Source organism: Saccoglossus kowalevskii, chromosome 13, assembly GCF_978046115.1.
Source record: "Saccoglossus kowalevskii chromosome 13, keSacKowa6.1, whole genome shotgun sequence".
Classification (NCBI taxonomy): Eukaryota; Metazoa; Hemichordata; class Enteropneusta; family Harrimaniidae; genus Saccoglossus; species Saccoglossus kowalevskii.
The window spans coordinates 7,133,845-7,139,844 of record NC_140653.1 but is presented as its reverse complement, the minus strand read 5'-3'; positions in this window follow the sequence as shown (position 1 = coordinate 7,139,844).

The window sequence follows — 6,000 nt, the reverse complement described above, 5'->3', positions numbered from 1 at the left end:
GGAGTCACTTAGTAGCCTTGCAGTATTAAAATCTAAAACTATAAAGTTTTGGGCCCATATTCGTCATCCAAAAAGAAGCAAGTTGTTACAGTACACAACGGCCCCGCATAACGTTGAACAGTTAGAGAGATAAATGACGTCATCTCATTATATATTCAAATCGTATTTATTTGCGAAGCGTAGTCTGTAAAACAAACACTTGCCTAGTAATCGGAAAAAGAAGTCGACATGCCTAAACGCCTAAACGCCAACCTCTAGTGCTAGTTAACTCAACAACCTCTGATATTATGTCTTGTTCTAGCTGACACTCGGCTTCCACCGTAACTTCAGAAACAGCGTTCTTGTACAGACCCTTGTGGATGGGTGGCCCAGTGGCATATAAGACCATAGGCGCTCGGAACGTTTCCTGGATAATAAAAAATGACCTAAAGTGGGATCGGCATAGTTAGTCAGTCGCCGGTAAATGCGCATGCACAGTTCCAAACATATACGCATGCTCGGGCCTCTGCTTCAAAATATCCGCGTAGATGGGTTGATTCATATTGCTCGGGTGTTTCGATTTTCACAGAATTTAACCCGTTTTAGTTTGAATAAAGGTAATATAAGTCGATCGATAGTTTTTACCGATATCATGCTTGAGTTATGTGAAGCGGATCGAAATATAATTTGAAAAATCGTGTTATTTTCGGGAAGTTTCAATGTCATGGTGTCAACGCTTTCCTACCTTGTGTTAATATATGAGTAGTAGGGGAATTTACCGGCAACTGACTAACTATGCCGATCCCACTTTAGATCATTTTTTATTATCCAGGAAACGTTCCGAGCGCCTGTGTATAAAACACCAAACCTCGCCGACCTCTCCCAACTGCTCGCCCGTACAATACAAATTTTCGGTTGATATTAAATTATCTGCCCGACTTTTTGGAAGATGAAAATTGATCATGTTTTGTTGATGAAGTTTTTACCCTCTTTGTTTGAATACTCAAACGCGAAGTGTGAACCCCATTGTTCTGTCGGTAGGTAAGGGATTGGTCAGTTACTTCAGCCTAGAGGGGGGGGGGGGGGTCCGGCAGATTCCATTTTGCCAGCTGTAAATCTCAGTTGACCCACCCCTATCAAAAAAAAAACCACAGGTACCATACTTTTTTTGTGCCCAGGGGTTTATTAAGAGCAGGCCCCTGGCCATGTGGCCGCCTACAAGCCCAAAATCGGCCGTCAACGGTGTCTACTTTCTGCCCCGACTGCCAATGCTAGTCTCGTTGCCGCAAGCCTTCTTATTTATTTGTTGGCTTGTTACAGGGTGATGGCCTGCTATTAAATACATTTGTGAAACCCCTGTGTGCCTTGTATGTATACTTTCGATGTAATTTATAAGAGTATATTACCGTATTTACCCGGGTAAGAGCCCATGCCGGAGTTAACCTGGGGGGGATTCGTTCTTCTTGTCAAAAAAATAATGTAATAAAAATAACAAAAACCTATTTTTTGTTCGTTGTAGTAATAGTTGACTTTTTTGCAGTCTGTTGTGATTTCAAGAATTCTTGAAAAATAAATGTCAATTGCGTAAAATGAGGAGTAAGCGAGCGAAATGGCTGCGACAGCAAAGTGGGTAATTTTGTAGGCTGCCTTCAGGGCAGCGCATTCACCACTTTTTACGCAATTTACATTTATTTTTCAGGATTTTTGATCAGAATCATAACAGTCAGCAAGTCAACAAAAATGTATATTAAAGCAGAAACGGTAGTTCTCTTTTTGAAATATGTCGTGGCTTAAAAAAGGGTTGTTTCATTAGAGTTTCCTTCGAAACCATTCAAGCAAATCTGACAGTATATGGAGAGTCGAGAAGCATGTGTCGCGCAAGTTCAGCTTTAGCATCATTGACAATGAAACCAATGCCGCAATATTGTAGCAAACCATGTACCTGGGAGAGTGGTTGAAGTGGTCACACAGTTTTAGCTTCATAAAATATTTGGTAGCAGCTTGCGAATCCATAACTGGGGCCAGCAATTTTGCAATGTCACGCCGAAGACTGCCAAATTTTTTACCATCTTTCATCACAGCTATTGCATTTCTGTCATGAGAATTATTCTTCTGTTCTGGAGAAAACAATTCTTCCTATTTTAAGCCCACCAGTCAAATCGCAGGAATTTGGTGAATGATAACTTTGACCATGATTGATGAGCGTCTAGTCTGATAAGAAAGCAATGTTAACTTGACCTCTATGATGAAACACTAGTAGTGGTGTATTATTCTTAGCCAATCAGTAAAGCAGATGCTTAAAGGTCAAAGATGATTGACAGACTGTAAACAAAAGCACCGTGTGCCATTTTTCTTTGCGTGCGTGCGTCTGTGCGTGAGTCCGGACCTGTATCTTAGAAATGCCTGGACCAATCACAATCAAACTTCACACATACATCATACATGATATCATACATATGCATGTCAATTTCAAGATGGCCGAATGACGGCCATTTTTGTACTAAAAATCATCAAAAATCAAGCATTTCCCCGGCTGTTTACAGATGGATTTTGTTCAAACCTTGTATATACGTTGGACATTATAGGACCTTGATGAACATCATTTTGTTTTACGATCTGATTCAAGATGGCCGAATGGCGGCCATTTTTGTGCTTAAAAATCAAGCATTTCTCGGCTGTTTACAGATGGATTTTGTTCAAACTTGATATATACATTAGACATTATGCGACCTTGATGCAAATAATTTTGTTTTTCAGATAACATTCAAAATGGCCGACTGGCGGCCATTTTGTTTTAATGAATGGGCTTCTAGACCCATATTCCCAACTTGTTTTGACTGATTATGTTCAAATTTTAAATATTCATTATACATCATGTAATAGATAGACAGATATATTGGTTTGACGATCCTATTCAAAATGGCCGAATGGTTGTCATTTTTGTGCTAAAAAATCATCAAATATCAAGCATTTCTGGATGGATTTCGTTCAAACTTGGTACATACATTAGACATTACGGGTTCCTGATGCACGTCATTTTATTTTTCAGATCAAATTCAAAATGGCTGTCCGGTAGCCATTTTATTTTAATGAATGGGTTTCCAGACCCATATGTCTGACTTCTTTTGACTGATTATGTTCAAATTTTTAATATTCATTATACATCATGTCACAGATATACGGATATATTGGTTTGACGATCCTTTTCAAAGTGGCCTAATGGTGGCTATTTTTGTGCTAAAGAACTTGTTTTATTTTTTAGATCGGATTCTGAATGGCTGACTCGTGGCCATTTTGTTTTAATGAATGGGCTTTTAGAGCCATATCTCTGACATGCTTTGACTGACTATGTTCAAATTTCATATATTCATTATACATACATGTATATTCATAATGGCAATATGTCTCAATACTCGTTTGACAATCAGATACAAAAGTCAATCATTTAAATGTTAAACAATCATCATATTTCTGACATGGTTATATTCCAGCTATATTACTATAAACAAAACTTTATGTCTTAAATTTGATAACTAACGGGGACTGTGCCATGCATGGCTTGTTACTATGTAAATTATTATTGATCTTGTATAACTGTTGATCCGGTATTTGTCAAAACTGGAAATAATTTTATGCAGTTTAACCCCTGACATTTTAGTTCATTTTGGGTTCACGCTATTGGGCGTGTTTGTCAGCGGGAAAATCCTAATTAAATTTTTATTATTTCTGGGTTTTTTTGTCACATTACGGTATAAGCAATAAAATGTAGTTAGATTTTTATTATTTCTCGAGAGTGATTTTTAACTGCCTTATTTGTTAGGAATTGTTTATCTTCAATTTAGTGGACACACATTGAAAATGAATGGAGATAGCAATATAACCGATGATGTCATAGTGGTTGGACACGCATCGAAGTGAAGTCAATTGATAATGAGCATATCTAACAATAGAATTTCCCTACTGTTCTTCGAGTAACCATGATTTACAACTGAACCAATGGGGGCTCTCATGTCATAACTTGTTTGTCCTTCAATTTCTTGCTGTTTGTTTAATGATGTATATTTTTATTAATTTCAGTTCACTGCTAAAGTTGATGTTTTATTAGGCGTTTTCCATGGCTCAAAATCTGAAGCTGAAATTTAGAGATCTTTAATATTTTGCAATGGTAATGCTAAAATGGCCTTTGAGATGTTGTCTAATGATGATGAACAACAGTATTCTCGTGAGTTTTTGCCTCTCAAATTATTTGACTTTGGTCTGTATGTGCATGCAGCAGTATATTCAAAATACACAATCAAATAGTGTGGACAATTCAGGAAAAAGATGTTGCCAATGTAGCAGATACTTTGTGTGGACTTGTATTAAAGAGAATTTTTCACTTGCCACCTCAAAAATTTAGTACCCAGTCATTTACTGGGCTGATATAAAAACATTAGATGCAAAGTATTATTGTAAGACTCGAAAAATTCTATAAATAATAGACCAGTGAATCTGTCTGAATCTAGTACTGTGGGTTGGCCTTTCGTATGGGTCAGTCTGCGCATAAAGAGTTCCCATAGTAATGTACAGAAGTTATGTCATGTCCATACTATCAATTCTGTTAAGTTAAATGCATGAATACTTCAATATTAAATATTGGGTCCTTTTTTAATTTGATTCAGTTGCTACCAATTTGTGAAATTCCATTGCAAATTAATAATGCAATTGGGTGATAAATGCTCAAAATATTCTTCAACACAATATTTCACAAATTAATTTTTCATATAATTCAGTGTTCTCCCCAGGCCAAAACAGCATCACGGCCCGCGACGCTGTCATTTACCCTTGCGACACAAGTATAAGCGAGGTGTTAAAGTTTTGTCCACTAAAAATACACCAGTCAACAGCATGAATAATATAAATTTCACCGTCTTATCGACTATGGTATCATATCGCCATATGTCATCTCAAGAAAACCAACGCTCGATGCTGTCATTTTTTTCATCAAGTCCTATTCAAGAAAAACAAAAATCACCATGTACTAACAACGAAAACGTGCCCCCAGCAAGACCAGTAAAAGATTCAAAGAGAAGGAAGACTGGAATTGATATTACATGGCTTGAAAGTTATGACTGGTTGCGTCAAACTCCAGACGGAAAAGGTAAATAATGTTAGTGTTAGATGCGTATGTGACTTGGAACGATCTCGCCACATGAAAACATGGCCATGTGACCCATCAATTCAACCTTCAAGCACGATGAAACTCTTGTTTGCAATTTGATTGTCGATTTTTTCTGTTTTTTTATGTATATATACGTGATTATCTATATTCTTTAAAAACATTTGTTATTTTTTGCATTTCTGGAAATTAAAAAAGTCAATGTGTCGAGTCACTGCGGGCCGCCATGATATTTAGGATGTTGACATTTCACCGTGGTTCGTGGATTAGAAGATTCCGCACTGAGACTTGTTTCATTTAGAGTTGTGTTTGTATTTTTTAGGATTGTTGTGTTTCCTTTGTGGAAAACATGATGGGGATGGATGTTTGGACTAAAACGCCATGCACTACGTTGGAAAAGTACAATTTAGAAAGATTGGCATTCACTGGATCTTTGAGGTGTATGTACTGGATCTGTAAAAACGAAATCGCACATACAACGAAATTCAAGAACCTGGTTGAACTAGTTCAATCACTTGGATGAACATACTTCGAGCATTTGAACAAGGTTGCTACCCGATTGAAAGAAAGGAATCCAATTCTGATGGGTATTCACTGCGTTGCACATAGACTGAATTTGGCTGCAGCCCAAGGAATGGATGGAATTAAGTATCTGAAGCGACTATCAAATATTCTACAGCAGTTATACTGCTTTTACCAAAATTCAACAGTGTGAATGTCTGGATTGAAAGAAATAGAGGTAAGTGAATAATTACAACAAGTGTCTTTGAATTATTAAGTTAGTAATATCATAGTTTATAGTGTACATCTGTATAAAGTGAAGTCTGTTGTACATGCATGGGAATTTTTTTTACCTTGCCCGT